This window comes from Nilaparvata lugens, chromosome 5 (genome assembly GCF_014356525.2).
Source record: "Nilaparvata lugens isolate BPH chromosome 5, ASM1435652v1, whole genome shotgun sequence".
In the NCBI taxonomy this organism is placed as follows: domain Eukaryota; kingdom Metazoa; phylum Arthropoda; class Insecta; order Hemiptera; family Delphacidae; genus Nilaparvata; species Nilaparvata lugens.
The window spans coordinates 27,695,416-27,715,308 of record NC_052508.1 but is presented as its reverse complement, the minus strand read 5'-3'; the positions used below and the strand labels follow the sequence as shown (position 1 = coordinate 27,715,308).

General features: G+C 34.9%; 1 long non-coding RNA gene across 1 annotated transcript; it reads left to right on the top strand.

Moving 5' to 3' along the window:
• The first annotated feature begins 600 nt into the window (after positions 1-600).
• On the top strand, positions 601-11,785 carry LOC120351309. Its single transcript, XR_005571306.1, has 3 exons — positions 601-829; positions 3,310-3,456; positions 11,452-11,785. It is a non-coding gene; the product is annotated as an uncharacterized LOC120351309 (long non-coding RNA).
• Positions 11,786-19,893: the final 8,108 nt, after the last annotated feature.

Below are 19,893 nucleotides of genomic sequence, written 5' to 3'. Positions count from 1 at the left end.
TCTACTGTTTACAGAGCTATTAGTATTAGGTCTACTTTTTTCAATTCTCATAATACTTTATATCCCCAAATTCATTTTTTTATAATTTTTGTTATTTTTATTCACTTCTTGTTATATTCATATGATTTGTAGTTATATCAACAAATAAATAAATGACTAATCTTTTCTTTTCATTGACATTTCCTATTGCATTGTATACTGCCTTAATGGAATAAAAGTATTCTTATTCTTTTAGTATACATTGGTAGCCCTAATAACAGAGTAAACATCTATAATAATATAGTTATGTGAATAGAGTTGTGATGGCTAGACCAGCAAATTTAGAGCCTGGCAGCTCGAGCCGAGCTGCAGCTTGAGCCGAGCTGCAGCTTGAGAATTGTGCCTTAAAGCTAAATGTACACAGGAGGAGTGCTTTCGGTGTGAGCCGAACAACATTTTTTGTTCCGCTGAGCAGAATTTTTTCAATTTGTTCGACGCGCCTCCTGTGTGAGTTCAGCTTAAGATGAAATAATATTATTTATTGCATTTGTAAATTTATTAACTCCACATGAATAAATTTGAAAACAAGTTGACATCTGTCTTAATATGTTATTAATAGAATGATGAATTTTGTGTTCCAGCCTTGAATAACAAATGTAGACAATTGACAACCATACAAGAAATATAGGTGATGAAAGACATACAAACGGAAATCCTAGCATTTATAAAACCAAAGGATGCTGACCCATTCGCTTTGAAAAATGTTGGTTTCGACCTACCATTTAGAACTGTGGATGACGTAACCAAAGTTGAAGAATGGCTAAGGACTTCAGAGAATATGATACAGTTTGTGAGTACAAACTTTTTATTATAACATATTATTATAATAATTTATAGAATATGGAAGAATTATTAGATATTGCAGTACACCAACTGCTGGATAATTATTATAATAATTAGGCCACTTAATTTTAATTTAATTATAATAATTATTAAAAGTCACTCGACCGGCAACCGAGGGGTACCATTGCAGTTGCACAAGTCCGTTGTCTATATAGCAATGATTAATGGAGATTGGAACTTATTAAAATATTATTATAAATTTATAGAATACTTATTGTGGACTTGGAAGAGTCTACCTTGTATTTCATGTCTGATCATCTGTATGCAAGAAATTTGTAATGAATGAAAGATCTTCAACTACAATTCAAAATCTAATATCTTAATAGACAGAGGAAGAATAAGCCAATTTTGAATGTTGAAGATTGAATGTAAAATATGTTATTAAGTGATTAATAATAATAATTATTATTGATCAGTTACTTTGGGTGAAACAAAAATTTATTGACCGAGCGAAGTGAGGTCTAAGATTCAAGTCGACGGTTTGGCATTTCTCTTAATGTTTAAATGTTTGAATGTTTATATGTTTTCCAATTTACGGCGAAACGCGGTAATAGATTTTCATGAAATTTGACAGGTATGTTCCTTTTTAAATTGCGCGTCGACGTATATACAAGGTTTTTGGAAATTTTGCATTTCAAGGATAATATAAAAGGAAAAAGGAGCCTCTTTCATACGCCAATATTAGAGTAAAAATCAGACTATAGAATTACTTATCATTAATCAGCTGACAAGTGATTACACAGATGTGTGGAGAAGCCAGTCTATTGCTGTATTTCCATAAGGTCTATAGTTCCAATCAGGTACTTGTGGATGAGAATACTGCGTGAGGTCTACTGTTCACAGAACTACTAGTTATTTATTAAGTAGAAATTCTGAGATAAGAAGAGGAAAAACAGGCAACACCCAATACTTCAATTCCTGATTTAGTCACATGATAAATAGTCCAAAATTTCAGGTTATGTACTAGTAGTTCTGTGAACAGTAGACCTCACGCTCATCCACAAGTACCTGATTGAAACTATAGACCTTATGGAAATACAGCAATAGACTGGCTTCTCCACACATCTGTGTAATCACTTGTCAGCTGATTTATGATGAATAATTCTATAGTGTATAGTATAATTATATAGTATATATGTGTACTGCTCTAAAGAAATGGACACAGAAATGCAGCCCAATGGGAATCGAGCTGGAGGATTCCAAGATACATACATTCCTCTTCGCGGATGATCAGGTAGTTTTAGCAGAAGATCATCAGGACATGACCTATATGATAATAAAATTGATAGAAGAATACAAAAAATGGGGCTTGGAGGTTAACACAGAAAATACACAATATATGCAGTTCGGAGGCACAGGACAGGATATTGAAACTGAAAATGGATTGATTAGAAATGTTAAGGAGTACAAGTACCTCGGCGTTGTTATTAGTGATGATGGAAGGGATAGAGTGGATATCATGGGGAAGATAAGGAAGGGGAAAAATATGATAAGAGCACTACATCCAATCCTATGGAATAAAAACATAACAAAAAATACAAAAAATATATATACCAGGCAATGATTGAGCCAGTCATGACGTATGGGTCAGAAGTGTGGTGTGTGGACAAATCAACTTCTCAAAAACTTCTTTCAGCGGAAATGATGTACTGGAGGAGGAGTTTAGGATTGACGTTGCTGGATCGAATCAGGAATGATATAATAAGAGAGAGAATGAGCGCAAAAAACACGATAATGGATGTCATTGGAGAGAAACAATTGAAATGGTATGGACACCTGCGCAGAATGAATGAAGGAAGACTTCCTTTGAAAGTATGGAATTGGGTACCAGCGAACAGAAATAGGCGTGGTGGTAGACCGCGAAAGAGATGGGTATCCAATGTCCACATTCAATGGAGAGTAGAGGTCTCTTTGAAGGAGACTGGATAAATAAGGAAAGATGGCGATTGGGGAGCGAGAAGAGACATGACTGAAGTTGCAAAAACTCGCTATATATATATAATTCTATAGTCTGATTTTTACTCTAATATTGACGTATGGAAGAGGCTCCTTTTTCCTTTTATATTATCCTTGAAATGCAAAATTTCCAAAAACCGTGTATATAGCCTACGTCGACGCGCAATTAAAAAAGGAACATACCTGTAAAATTTCATGAAAATCTATTACCGCGTTTTGCCGTAAATGCGCAACATATAAACATTTAAACATTAAGAGAAATGCCAAACCGTCAACTTGAATCTTATACCTCACTTCACTCGGTCAATGAATTGTTATTTTTGGAGAACGGTAATTACACGTTTGAAAAGTTATTGTGATTTTAAAAGCGTCATTCTGAATTTAGACTGAACAATAAATTTCACGATTAGAATAAATTAGTTCTCTTTAGTTAATAATTACCAATTATACTATTATTTTTCTTATGTTTAGGAGCACATTCTTTCTACCGTTGGAGAAAGGAAAGTAGAAAATGTCACATGAAGAATGATTGAAAAGATATTTACAAACCAGCTGGCACTGCGATACAATTGGACAGGGGAAAATGGAAAGGACTCACTCTGCTTGCCACCATTAAAAGTAAGTTAGTTTTCATCAACATTTTCTATGAGCCTATTAATGTTCTATCTATTTGAGGGGATTGGATAAATTATTAATGAAAATGAAATCATGGAAAATAATTGAAATTGTAATGAATATTCAATTTGAGTTACTGGTTGGAGTAATTGATAAGAGCGTCAGTCTGATAACCAGAGGTTCCAAGTTCAATTCTAGATTATGCAACAGTTTTTGGCCACAGCTTAGTCATAATATATACTGACACCCCGTTCTTTGCCTAAAAAGCAGTCGTCATCTCTCATCATCACCCCTCTCATTACCAACACAAAAGCCAATGAGCTCATATATATGGGCTATACCCCCAAAAATGTTTTTAATTAATATAATTATATAGAATAGAATAGAAATGAACTTTATTCAACAAAACGATTCGAACAGTTCTCAATGTAGAAAACAAAGAAACAAATTGGAATAATAATAAACAGTAAATCAGAAGTAAACAGTTCATTAGGCATGGCATTTTGCCGTCAGCCGAAGTTGAGCCGAACTTGATAAATATAATACTCAACTCTTGAGACAAAGAAAAAGCTTTCATAAATTATATGATACAGTAATAATAAAAAATAATATATAAAATTGGCTTGGTTTGCGATTCATAACTAAACAGACTGTCTTTGAAAGAATAGATTTTAAATGTCAAATATTGAACTATCACCTGATTCATATGAGGATAGAGAAAAAGGATAAATAAAAGAAGAAAATAATAATAATAAAAATACACCCGTTTTTATCTAATTAATATTACTGTTATATGTGATGGATGCTCTCGGTAGTAGTATACACGACCAAAGATTCATATTTATAATACAATCCATTTATCACAGAGAGAATGACCAACGGTTAGAGGATAAAAATTAAAGCATTAATAATTGAACTCTTCTATTATTTGCTTTCTATACCTCAGAGCCGCCCTCACATACCCCACCAAAAGTTTCCAATTCTTTCCATCCAAGTATTCTATGACCTCTCTTCTTTCCAGTCTCCACTTATTGAACCATGTCTTTCTTATCTCTCCTAGAATTTTACATCTACCTAAAAAATGAAACATGTCCTCGTTTTCCTGACTATTGCACATTGAACATCTGTGTGTTTCTTCCTGTCTTTCCGGTCTGTAATTCAGCGGGAATAGAGCTCCTCTAGCTTTGAAAATAATACTTATAAAATTTTGCTGTTGTTACTTTATTTTTAAAATGTGGACGCATCGATAGAGCAGGTGTGAAAGTAACCCCCAGATATTTATATTCCTTCACCACCTCCAGTCTTTCCTCTCCATAATACCACCTCTCATCTCTCCTCAGTCTTCCTCCTCTCCTAAACACCATTATTTTGATTTGGTCATATTCAATTCTAGATTCCATCGCATACAATATCTTCTCAAATTATTGATCATTCTCTGTAACATTACTGGGTTATCTGAAAAAATTACTATATCGTCTGCGTATAGAAGAGCGTTTATTTTGAAACCATCTATAGATAGGCCTCCACCGATACTCTCACATATGTCATGCACGAAAATCAGAAACAACAAAGGTGAGGCCAAGCAGCCCTGTTTTAATCCGTTCTCAATGTTGAAACTTTCTGTTTTTCCTCCTTTACACCATACTGCAGCATTTGTATTGTTGTAGAGACTTTTTATCAACTGTATGCATTTATTTGAGAGTCCCAAATTATGAAGCTTGTAGAATAGGGCTTCTCTATTCACACAATCAAATGCGGATTTGAAGTCAATGAAGAAACAATAGGTTTTTCTTTTCTCAATGTTCAACTTATAACTTATTATACTGTAAAGAGTAAACACGTTATCTACTGTTGAATATCCTCTTCGAAATCCCGCCTGATTCTCCTCCAATACGCCTCGGCTTTCTATCCATTCCTCTATTCTTTTCAGTAATATTCCTACAAATATTTTAGCAGCTGAGTTAACGAAACTTATAGCGCGGAAGTTAGAAACAACTGAATTATCGCCTTTTTTATGCAGAGGGAATATGATCGAACTAGTGAAAGCCGCAGGCACGGTCTCACTCGAAAAAATATTATTGAAAAACTGCAATAGTAGCTCTCTATATTCAAGTGGTGACTTTTTATAAAATTCTCCTGGTATCCTGTCATCTCCTGGGGCTTTATTATCACGTAGTTTGTTCAAAACTGAGTGTACCTCGTCCATCTCAATAGCTCTATCCAGATGACAATCCTCTACTAGTGGTGCTGCATAATCAGTTGTGTCTCTTCTTGCTAGCGAGTACAGTTGTTGAAAGTGTCTCACCCAATTTTCAGACGTGATACATGACACATTCAATGGCTGTACACCTCTAAAATTCTTTATCAGTTCCCAAAACTTTTTCGAGTCCTTATTGATCTTAATTTGAGCTCTATTTCTCTCAAGAATAATTTTCTCTTTTCCTTACATAGTTCTTTGTATTCTTTGGTCGCGCTCAAATAATTGTGTCTTACTACTTCAGAGCTGGTTTTTCTAAACAATCTTAAAAGGGAAAACATTTTTAATCTACATTTTTCACAATCTCTATCAAACCAGCTTTGCTTCCTAAACATATTCTTATTGTGATTAGGTATCAATTTATCGCTTGCCGAATTGATGATAAGCTCATTCAGTACAGCCATAGCGTTATCTAAATTCTGAGGTAGGCCTATATGACTTAATCGACTAGCTCTTTCTGATAATTTTGAAGCAAACTGATAATCGTCTAATCGTTTCCATTTCAATTTCGGCAGCATGGGGTTTACAGAATCGCGTTCAATCTCTGTTCGTTTCAGCTTTACGCAAATGGGCATATGATCTGAGAAACATTCATTGATTACGCAAAAATTTTCAACAATATCTAGACACTCTAATGAAACACAGCACAAATCAATTACTGTTGTACCTCTGTTACTGATATATGTGAATTCTCCATGCGCGTCACCCTCAATCCTGCCATTCATAATAGCTAAGTTGAACTCATCGCATAATTCTATTATCTTCTCCCCTTTACGATTACTTGTCATGTCCTTGGTAACTCTAGTACAATTTATTCTAGTATCTTCGTAAATAACATGTTGTGGGATCACTTGCAAATCACCCACCCTACCGTTTAGATCTCCCATTATAATTAAATTACTAGTATCATCCCATTCAGATAAATAATCCATAGACAATTATATTCCCTATTCCATTCATTCTCGGACCCTCCACTGAGATAAATCGGTAGTATGTAAGTTTTTCTATCATTTCTTATGATCTCTAAAATTAATGTATCATTTATATTTTTCATATTAATATCATCACAGGTCTCTTTATAGCATAAAAGTCGTCCCTTTTTTGCTCTGCCCATTCGAGACTCCTTAATTGCATAATCCCAAAATACCTTATATCCCTTTAGATATCCCATAAACTCTTCCTGCTTTTCCTCTTCAATAAATGTTTCCAATAAAATAAAACAATCGAATTTTCTTAGAAAGTTGAACAAATCATTATAAGGCTTACCTCGCAAACCAGCCACATTATACACAACTATCCCTAGCTCACAAGTATTGTCCATTTTCCGGCTGACGGTTTCACTTCATTTATTGATTGGTTGCTGGTCTCTCGGTGGTCCCTGGGTGGTCTCGTTCACGGTGCTCAAAATCAGCGCAGCTCGGTCCCCGACGATCTCTTCCAGCTTGGCTCTGCCATCCTCGCCTCCGCATTCAAGACCGCAATCCTCGTCCCACTTGAATGTTAGTTGTCTCACGATTAATCGGTCATGTACGAGGTATGCATTCTCGTCTGGGAATAATTTGAGTATTTCTCTTCTTAGTCTGAGTAGCTTGGCTCTAGAATTTCTGGTCTCAATCGAATAGTCTTTGTGAACAAAGTAATTAGTATGCTTTAACTTTTTTGCATTATCCAAAATGTAATTGATATCACTGTCCATTGGAAAATGTGCGATAATTGGCCCACCTTTTTTGAATTTTCCCAGAGGATGAGCCCTATTCACGCAAAGGTCTGTACGTGAACCCAAGTACTCGACACAGAAATTTTTAATAATGCTTGTCCAATTAGCAGCTTCATCACACTGTAGTCCCCGGAACACCAAATTATTTCTCCTACTGCGATCCTCCAGTCCGACGACACGTTTTTGAAGATCTTTATTTTGACGTTTCAACGTTTTTATATCCTGTTTTACTACCTTATTGTCCTCTATAATCGATCCCATAGTTGAATTGAGGGAAGAAATATCACTTTTTGTCGCCACGTCTGAAAGCTTTTTGTCCATAGCTTCTAATTTTTTTTCGAACACCTCGAAATACTTTTTAAATTCTCCCAACTCCATGTCACTTTTTACTATTAATTGTTTTTTAGCACTTTGCAGGACTGCTTCTGGTGAACTCTTTGACCGATTACGTTTTGCAGAACCGGAAGGTGAACAATAACTTTTTATGTCCGTCTGCATTCGTGAAGGACTTAACTGGGCATTAGCGCGATTGCAATTAATTTTTCAGCAATAATTACGATAGTATTGTAAAAACAATTCTCAATTCACGAGAATATGCAGCAAACGAAACTTACACTTTCAACTTTTCACTTGAAACGAACAACTCAACGATTAGATAACGGAGCAACGCAAAAACACGACCGTCTCTGCCGGCTGCTCTAACTCAACTCCCCATATCAACTCAACATATATAATTATATATGTACTTAATATTATGAATATATGCATGTTCATGATTGTACAGCAAGGATTAATACCTTGATCAGGTACTTCATTTTTTGTCTCCAGGTACAATAAGAGCAAATCAAACTATAGTTAATGCCACTGATGACGAAATTGAGTTAATTGTGAAAAGCTGGTTTTGATTCTCCAGGGATAGAGATGGGGAAGAGAATCCCGGCCCTCTTCTTCATCAACAACTGAAAAAATATGATAAAAGTTTTTCCAGGTCCTAAAAAGGCGACTATGAAAAATGCTACTGAGATGGATACTTTTGTGAAAATTTTTGATATCGAAATGATTGATTCAATAGTAACAAATACTAATAATTTCATTGATAAAAAACGTTCAAGTACAAATTACTCGAGAGAAAGGGATTGCAAAGATACCAATCGTCCAGAAATAATGGCTTTGATTAGCGTGTTATTTCTCAAAGGTGTAAAAAAGGAAAGCACACCGATTGTCTTGAACTGTAGAATATAATAGTGATGGAACAGGTATGCCTATTCTCCGAGCTGTTTTCAGTTACAAGCGTTTTCTATTCTTATTGCGCTGTCTCAGATTTGATAACATTCAAACACGAAATAACAGAGAAAAAACTGACAGGATCGTGGCCAGAGGATTTACAAACTCAATTTGTGAACAACTGTCAAAAAAGTTATAATCTTGGTGAGTTTGTTACAATCGACGAAATGTTAGTTTCATTTCATGGGTGATGTGGGTTTGTGCCATATATACCAAATAAGCCCGCCAAGTATGGCCTGGAATATTATGCACTATGTAATAGCAGAGCGTTTTATACTTGGCGTGTTGAATTGTACTGCGGAAAACAAAGACCAGGCCCACATGAAAAGTTGAATTCAGCTACTGATTGACCCCATCAAAAATTCCCATCGCAATATGACTACAAACAATTAATAGCACAGTCATCCATTGGCTACTTACTTGCTGGAAAATGGCATCACATTTCTAGGAACTCTAAGAAAACAAGAGAGAAATTCCCCTTAACTCTTACCAATGAAGCCACGACCAATGAATTCATGCCTTTTTGCATTTCAATATGACATGACACTTTTTTCTGTGATGACAGAAGTTAATAAAGGCATTATTTTACTATCAACAATGCATGTCTCAGATGAAATCGATGAGGCCACAAATAAATCTTTGATAAATATTGACTACAACAGTACTAAAGGTGGTGTCGACATAGTTGACAAAATGTGTGCATCATATTCAACATCCAGCATTACAAAGCAATGGCCAATGGTATGTTTTTCAGTTTTCTTGACATGAGTACGATAAATGGTGGAGTAATATTTTTCAGCAACCACCCTCAGAGGGTGACTCGAAGAAAAGATTTTCTGAAAGCCTTGTCTTTTGAGCTGATGAACTTTCACCTTCGTGTATGGGCGACAATGACAAATCTTTCTAATGATGTAAAGTTGCTTCTCAAAAAATATCAGGAAGAACCCGCTCGCAATCAAGAAGTTGAAAGAAGAGTTGGACCCTGTCATCTATTTGGAGGTCACAAATGGAATAACACTACAGTAAAGTGCAACAAATATTTCAAGCACGTATGCAAGAATCATTCTGCAAGGGAAATTGTGTGCCAGACATGCAGTGTCAAAAATGATGATAATCAAGATCAAGATGATTAAACAGACAAAAAGTAACTTACTTGGTCTAATATAAATTTCAATTTTCAATTGTGTACTTATTGACAACTATTTTACAAACTTATTGGCTGATTATTGACCAACACTTTCATTTTGTGTACATTGTGTTCAATTTACATATTGTGTTAGAAATTTAAGACTATGTAATAAATGTGAATGATAGCGAAAACAAAGATCTTTCTTCATTGACCATTTCACACTTATAGATATTATTGTTTATTGTTTTTTTAAGTGACGGATTCAAGGATCTAAAGGTTCAAAGAACCCCACACGTCAACCGAAGCTTATTGTGTTCCCAAGTAGTATGTTAGTTAGGCAAACCAATAACTGTGTTCCTTACAAGAACCAGGAGTTTTTCCCTATAATAACATCCCATTCATCACCTGGTTGCTTGTTGCAATCCAGTGTGATATGCTTGGCAGTCTCTTCAGACTGATTAGTCCTAGTGACCTACACGAGTTCCACTCCTGGCCTTCTGGTTTTCAACACATTTTTGAGTTCAATGATCGACGCAAAGCTCCCCCAACCCACAGGGGGCCACTTATAGATAATGGAAATATTGGACACTTACACAAAGCGCGGCCGTTCGTGTGACTATAAATGGCGCGCCCGACGGTGGGTTAATTGATTATAACAATAATTAATATTGTTTTTTTGCTATGTTTTCATCTAGAACATTGATAATAATGATGAATTCTAGAAACTTATGAAAGGTAAGGGCATTTAATATTTCAGGCTCAACTCACACTTACGCGACTCAGGTTGAGAAGAGATTTGACTCTAGTAGAGAGCATTATGTTTTCAAATGGTGATGTCGCTGAGACTGGATTCGACTGGTCTGAGTGTCACCATTTGGAAACACATGCTCTCGACTAGAGTCGAGTCTCTTCTCGACCTGAGTCACGTAAGTGTGAGTTGAGCCTTAGAATGTGGCCTACTTATTTTAATTAATCTACGCTATTCAAGATAAAACAATTCCATGCAATTTTGCAAATGTTGAAATCAGACCAGGACTACTAGATGTTAGTGATGAGACTCTACTGATGCTACTATGAGACCTCTAGAACAAAGTGAAGCAGTGCCTGAAGTGCCTGGTAAGCCAACATGTAGTAGTCTATCATCAATCAACCTGTTTTATTTGTCAAGTGAGTGATAGGCCTACTCAACCAATAGTCTTGACAAAGGAAGGGTCATTAGTAATGATTCCTACCGGGGGGGTCTGGGTGTTCTACCCCCCAGAAGGGAGAGGGGTTCGGAGATTTTGCATGGGAAAAAGCATTTTGAACCTTTTACCAACATAATTTTACAAGCTAATTACTCTTATTTTGACAGGAAAATGATAAATTTAAGCAATTTATGTCTTCCATTTCAACCCATGATGTAAAATAGCTATCGGTTATTCCAACTTATACCCTTTTATAGAAAAAAAAACCAGGCTAATAATCTGGGTTTAGAGGGGGTCATGACCCCCCGCCCAATAAAATCACAGGATTTGCGCTTGCCTTTAACTTAAAATTGAAGAATGTAGCCTTACTGATGTTAATTAATCCAAGCCATTTTAAATAAACTGATTCCATGCAATTTTCCAGATGATGGAATCAGACCAGGACTACTGAATGTTGGTGATTCCACTACTGAAGACTTCTAGAGCAAGGTGAAGAAGTGCCTGAAATGCCTGGTGATCCAAAATGTAGTATCCAATCAACCGGAGGATATGTTCCTGGATGAATTTATTCAAAGTGACAACTCCGCTGAGCAACCGACAACCACTGAACAAGTACCAAGTTCCAGTAACATCGACCATGATTACAGTTTGAGAAGTTTAGACCTGGCATTATTACAACCCATGTGAGTAAGCCGCGAATTGGATTATCTAAATGATGATAACCTTGAAAACATTAATTCAATTGAAGATATTTTTTATGACAGTGATAGTGATCCAGAGAATATGTCCCAGATTCAGAATCTGACACTAGATGATGCCTATTAGAAGTGATGTAACTCAGCAGGATTCACCTGATGTGCAAACAGATGAGAATCCAATTAAAAATACAACTGGCCCTGTAAAGCAGCTAACTTGAAGGAAAGAGGACAACTGGGCACATAATTTGAAAAGAAGAAAGTCAATTCCGGTGCAGCATATGTGTCAAGACTTGGTAAACATCATGAGCGAAAGGTTTTAGGTTTGCCATGTAGTACTTTCAAGTGTAATTTGAAATTTACGAATGAATGTAGAAAGGAAATATTTGATAAATTTTACAATCTGTGTGACACAGAAAATACATTACATATCAAAACTCATTTCTTCTTCCAACTATGATGATGGTCGATCACCAACTGCTCGTAAATGTAACATATTGTTCTACCTTGAGGTTGATAGTAGAAGAAAGCGTGTATATAAAGCAATGTTCAAAATCTACATTTCCTATTTCAAACAATTTTCTATCAACTGTTTTGAAAAAGAGTGACATTAATGGTTTCACTGGAGAAGACTTCAGGGGAAAACATGGAAAACAAAAGAAAACTTGAGACACATTTATAGAATCAGTATTTCTGCATAATATAAATAGTTTCCCTCGCATTGAGTCTCACTATTATAGGTCAAGAACTAAAAAGGAATACTTGGAGGTTGGTCTGAATTTATCAATGATGTACGGATTGTACGCAAAGAAAACAGAGCTGAAGGCTTGAACTTGATAAAAAAACACTTGTATGAAATTATATTTAATTCTAAATTTGATAAGCTTTTTCAAGCCAAAGAAAGAAAGATCTATGTGTGAAATGCAAGGAATCAAAACTATTGAGCGATGAAGAAAAAGGTGAAAACGATGATATACAGAAAAAGCACAGATGAGAAGTTTCACTTCCGAGATTGGAAAAAGAGAACAAAGGAAAATGTACTATTGAAGATTTCATAGCAGTTTATGACTTACAAGCTGTTTTTCAGTAAAAGGGTAGAGCATCAATTGTTCTACATTTTTTGTCACTTGCCAGAAAAACTCTCATATATTTGGGTATCACCTGTTTATAATAGCATTTGTTGTGTGATACCATTATTATTATTATTATTATTAGGCCTATTATTGTGTTGTAGTACTGTACTATAATATTTTTTCATAAATACATTGTCATTTTAATTATGAGTACATTGTAGTGTGTAGTACAGATTTGACTGTGATACTTGAGTTCTTCAACTTGTATTTTTATTTTTTTTTATGAATAATGATGATTGTCTCAACATATTGTATGTTTTATGACAATAAACGATGATTTGATCAATATTTTATTACAAATCGAAATTGAATGCATATAATTTCACTGTTGCCGACATTTCTAAGAGAGATTGTACTTCAAAAAGACGAGGGTATTGCTATTTGTGGCATGAAGGCATTGCAAACCGAGGTGGTGTGGAAATTGCAAGTTGTGCCTATGACAGGGGTAATTATGTTGAGTTATTGAAGCTGAGGTCAACAGATAACTCCTTATTGAAACAAAATTGTGTAGACAGAGAAAAGTTTTTCAATTATGCTTATCATGAAGTTCAACATGAAATGATTGGAATAAAGAGGAATTTTGCCAGGCAGTTCATACTTGATGATGCTAAAAAATCTAAGCACTTGTCTGTGATGGTGGATGGAACTCTTAGATGTGTCACATCAAGAACAACATTGACCCTTGTTATAAGATATGTGACAGGAAATCTTGAAATCAAAGAGGGCATTCTTGGTTTCTATGAAACCGACTTGAAAGATGGTGGAACATTATACAAGCTGCTTGTTTCAGTTTTCAGTTAATTTGGCATTGACCCTGAAAAAGAAAAATAGCTCAGTGCTATGATGGAGCAAGAAACATAAGTGGTGCTTACAAGAGAGTTGCAGTGAGGATGAAATAGCAAAACTCATATGTTATGTTTGTATATTGCTACATGCACTCTCTGAACCTTGCACTTATTGATGTATTAAAACATATTCAATCTGTAAGAAATGTGTTCAGCATAGTCCAATAGATATACTGTTTTATTGAGGCATCGCCTAAAGCCTACCATACACGTTTCGATCGGCCCGAAGGCCCGGACTGTTCAGTCCTGGCCTTTGGGCCGGGCCTGATTGATGGTCCCCCCACTTAAGTCTCAGTCGGCCTTCCGGTCATTGCATATCCAGTCGCGCGGTAGCTCTATTGGAAGGTGGGAATTGTTTTGTGCAGATTTGTGAAGATTTTAGTAAATTTTAGTGCAATACATTTTCGTAAATTCAGTTCAACATGACATGTCATCTATTGAAGACCTACAAGCTATTGCAGTGATAATGTGTGTTATGTCCAAAAGAAAAAAACGCGAAAGGAGCATGTGGGCGAAGTCATGGCTTGAAAGGGGGAAGTACACCCACATAAGCTTATTGTCCAAGTTGCAATGTCATCCAAAAGATTGGAAAACCTATTTACAAATGGATGAGCCAACTTATTTGGATTTATTAAGAATGGTCACCCCGTTAATTGCAAAAGAAGATCCTGTGATGAGAAAAGCAATAACGCTGCATGGAAAATTGACAGCAACATTGTGTTACTTGGCAATGGGGAGAACATTGGAAGACATGAAGTTTGACACCAGAATCTCCTCGATGCTTGGGGAAAATAATACCAGAAACTTGCTTGGCATTGGCGAAAGCACTAAAGGACTACTGCTAGGTAAATATAGTTCAATTCAAGGGGCTATTCACACTGAATTATTGTATTGTGTATTAAGTCTAACGTTTCCAATTTTTTGTTTATGATGCTATAAAAATAATGATGGGAATGATGATATTGTCTTCTTTAGCACACTATTGCAGGAAGAATTCTTCATTTGTTACTGAAATGTCCAAATTCAAGTCTCGGAACAGATATGAACTATTACTTGCTAATCATCATTGCTCAAATAATGCTGCTGCTCCACCAGGAGATCGACTTTATTAAGTGCAGAAATTGATTGAAATTGTTATTGTTAACTTCAGAAATGCTTATATTCCTGAAGAATCAATGTGCATTGATGAAAGCATTATTCCATTTAGAGGGCGTGTGGTTTTCTGTCAATATATATAAAACAAGTCTCATCGTTATGGAATCAAAGTTTTTAAACTATGTGTAAAAGACCATTACACTGTTGCCTACAATATTTATGCAGGTAAAGAAGCATCACCTAATGCTAGTGTTTCTACCAGTAGATATAAATTGTGTGTTCTGGCCCACCTGTCCCAGACTTCTCATAGGGTCAAAGGTCAAGGTCAAAGTCAAGGTCAAAGTCAAAACTCCAAACACTTCATAACCAAGGCCAAAACTTTGAAAAAATAGATAAATAAATAAATAGAAAAAATATTTATTCTATTTTTTTTTAAGTTTTGACCTTGACATTGACCTTGGTTATGAGGTGTTCAGAGTTTTGACCTTGGACCCTATGGGAAGTTTAGGACAGGTGCGCCAGAACACACAATTTATATCTACTTCTACCAATGTTGTGCTGCAGCTGACTGGACCTTACCTTAATTTTGGACTTTAGTTTACACTTAATTTTACACTTTTTGTAGACAACTGGTATACAAGTGTTACACTAGCACATTAACTAGTAAAAAATGACACACATCTAGTTGGAACACTAACAAAGAATCACAAACATAATCCAAAAGAGGTAATTAGCAAGAAGTTGAAAAAAGGAGAATGTATAGCAGCAATGGACCAAGAAAATATGATGGTGTTGAAATGGAGGGATAGAAGAGAAGTGTTGATGTTGTCCACTAAACATGTTGACAAAATAACTTATATGAAATGGAATGAAGAGATGGAAAAACCAGAAGTTGTTTTGGATTACAATCAAGGAAAAGTATTCATATATTTGGCTGACCAAATGAGTGCTTATCACTCTAGTCTACGAAGAAGTGTGAAGTGGTTGTAAGATTATAATTTTGAATAGCTATCAAAATCACTAAATGAAAAGATTTCATAGGTCTCAAGCAAACAGCTGTATTGCTATCACTGGGTGCGATGTCAACAAACTCGAGATTAGATAATAATGGGTATCCAGGCTACAGTTTTGAACAGCCAAATGGAAAGGAGAATATTATTGCTATTTATTTAATAATATAAAATAATGAATTTTAGAGGTTAGGTTCTTTGATACTTACTGGTCGGCAACCTAAATGATTGGTCAAGCCGTATAAATTGAGAATTAGCCAGACACCTGTGGCAAATTTAGTTGCATACAAATAGCATTTGCTTAAAATGTGATCAGAGGGTTGGTAACAAGCATGGCATGTCAATGTAAAAGAAAAAACATCTTCAAAAATACAAAAATATTTATTATGTCATACAAGCATGGACAAAATGTGTAAAATAAATAAAAATATTAAGGAAATGTGGTATATCCTACTCAGCACATGAATACATTTGTAATTGTAGAATAAGCCAATCAAAATACAGTAACTGACCGGCAGTGAAAGCAAGTTAATTCAAAAATATACTTTATTTATTATATAAATGATAAAAATTGTAAACTATACAATACCCAATCTATGTAACAGATAAAAAATGAATATTTAAGAATTATAATATTTGCTCTTTATGCGATAACCAGCAGATTAGCATGGACTATATTGAATCATGTCATTGTGTAGTAGTGAGGCTAGGACCAGCTCAAATCAGAGTGAATATTTAAATGAATGCAAATTCAAAAATATGGAAGTATGGTCATGGAAAGAATAGGGGTAGATCTAAGCCCACTTGCTTGTCAGAGGTCACCGGGAACAGCCACCAATTTATAGAGCACAAGATCCCTTTTTAAATAATTGTACATTTTAAAAATTTAAGTTTGAATTTAAAAATTAATTTGATAAGACTTAGTGAGGTCGTAGTAAGACATGAGTCCCTTAATTTAAATATCACCATTGGAGAAGATGACATCAGCCCACCAGAAAGGCCTAGGACATCAAAAGAATCTGGATCGCCATCATAATTTATAAAAATCGACATGTGAGTTTAATTGAAAGTTATTAAGGGGACCCTCAGTGCTTCAAATAAATCATGATTTAATGAAGCTAGCTCGACAAAGGGTTATTTAAATATTGAAATTAATATCAAAACTTGCACAAGTCATTAAAGGTCATTAAAGTCATAAGAACAATCTATAAGCTCATGTTCATAAGATAAGTGATTTATCTGATTTCCACCGGAGGCCGAACCCTAGCCCTGAGATATACATATTAATATATTCTGAGATTTATAACTTATATTTAATTATTTGTATTAATTGGGAAAGAAGATTCATAAAGTTTTATTAGACAAGCGATAGCAAGTCCATAATTGAGCTATACAATTTGGAAGCATATATTTGCTGATTAAAGAAGCACATGGTAGTTTTTGTGCAAAAAAGCAAAGTCAATCAGTAGTGAGCTATCTGTGATATTTTCCAATATATATTTGTTCTTTTATTATTTTTTATACTTGTTGCTCTATATTTTATTTGACTCTTGATATTTTATGTAATATATTTGTGTCTTTATTTGAATGGTGTACCCTTTATTTATTATCCTATCTACATGCATGACCAATCTTGTTATAGTCTATTTTATTACCAGTATTGAAATATTATTAAGATTACCAACCAACTATATTCTTCACCAAATAAGTTGGATAAATCAGCGATATACAGCATTGATTATCAAATCTTTGGAAATAATACGTTCCCAAGATTATATAAATTATCCAGTACCAACACATCTGATTTGAAGAATCTCCAAGGTCATAGTATTAAGTTGCAGCAACATAAATTAATAGAATTATAAGGTATTCTGATAGAGTGTCGCCTTTGATTCCGCCGGTATCATTTTTCATTGCTGACCACTTTGGCGAATGGTGGCGGGTAGCATTAGTGGCAGTACCGCATCGTCTAGTCTCGTCTAGTTTCGTCTAGTCTTATCTATCTCTATTGCATCTATATTTGTGGAGTACACCAAATCAGTCACAAGAACTGTGAACTGTTAAAGCAGCTGACGTTTACAGCCAGCGAAAGCAGAGAACTGTTTGAGCTCCTGGGAGAGCTGGTAAGAATTTGATACTATTATTTTTCCAGGAATCACAAAAAGTATCATACATTATCCAAATCTTTGCTCTACCAACTGCGGCCAAGCAGGGCACACGTTATAGAGAAAATAACGTTAAATGGTATAGAAAAGTAATTTTTGATTTATTTCTAAATACAGCCATAATCAATGCAATTTATTTGTACAAATCAGTGACAGGTGATAAAATATCTGTAACAGACTTGAGGGAAAGCATTATCAATAGTTGACTAGGTGAGGACACCTTCAACATCCAACAACCTGAAATGGTGACAAAACATCAATTAGTGAAAAATACAAGAGGTAGATGCATATTGTGCTACAAAAATTTGGTGAGTAATCTTGGTCGCAAACAAGTAATTCTGAAGACCACAAAAGTATCATTGAAATGCAGTGGATGCAATCAGAGGATTTGAAAAGAATGCTTCTTCCACACCCATGAAACAAAAAAGACAATTTGATTATAAATATTCACTCTCCCTTCAATATAATTTTATTTTGATGATTTTTATGTTGATAATTTTTATATAGTCTACTTCTACAATATGTAAGTGGTCTTTGTTTTACTGGTAAATTAATATATTCTTATAATTGTTTTATTTTACTCGCCAATACAACTTCATAATATGTGACTCATATATGATTCACATGGCCACTGTGAAGGAAAGTCACTCTCTGTGGCCATGTGACCCAAAAGTGGGTACCCCCATTCGGTAGAAAAAATTGAACTTTTGAATACTATAATACAAAACCATGTTGCTAAATGCCTCAAAAATGATGAAACTAACAAATCTAGGACTTGAAAAATAGTTGTGGCCCAGATAGATGAGGTGGCAAAATGACCTTTGGCTTGGTGAAGAAAAATCATTTTTGATTCACATGGCCCATAAATAGGGTGGAATGTGACCCAGAAATGGGTCACATGGCAGTCAATGTGTAAAGTTATTTTAACAGTAATAACAATAGTTTGGATTACACTATTTTTCTGGTGGTAATGATTGATGATGATTTAGATGACACCTTTTTTCCAGTGACCAAGATTGTAAGACTGATTCAAGTGAGGGTCCCAAAAAATTAGAGGGTGATATGTCATTTTTAGACGACAAGCTTGTGTCTTGGGCCAAGCAATTTAATATTTCCAAACTATGCTACTACCAGACTTTTGCACATATTGAAGCCACATATACCATGTCTTCCTTTAGATGCGCACACTTTACTCAAAACCTCCAGATCTGTATAAACCCCCAGATCTGTAAACATTATAGATTGTAGTGGTGGGTCATTATAGATTTGTTTATTTTGGCTTGGAAAAAATATAATCCAAAAAGCATCATCAGACATTAAGACTGGGCAAAGTAAATTACTTTGATATTTGAATATCAAAGTAATATTTGATTGAAAAAAATGAAACTTGATTCAAATGTTCAAAATATGTTAACAATGTAAATGTAGATGAATTGCCAATAGAAAAGGGTGGTACAAAATTTTGGCTTGTCTTGGGTGTGCTTGATCAAGCTAATAATAAATCCCCCTTTATTATTGAACTTTACAAGGGAAATGCAAAACCAAAAAGTTTAAATGAGTTTTTAACTGCCTTTGTGAATGAGTGTGCAGGTTTAGAAAGAAGAGGAATCAGTTTTGAAGATGTACTCTTTGCTTCTAGGATTGGTTGTTTTATTGCAGATTCCCCAGCTCGAGTTTTTCTGAAATGTACTGTCATGTACTGAAATGTACACATAATTCTCTGTATGGATGTGAAAAATGTTTACAAGATGGTGTTTACTATGGACAAAAACCTGACCTATTTTAAAAATTGCGTCTATAAAGTTTTTATTGCATCTAAAGAATATCCTTTAATCTATTTATAAAGGATATATGTACGGTTTTGGCTCAATTAAACTTGATCACCCAAGTACCCCTTGATTTCATGCATCAGGTTCGCCTTTG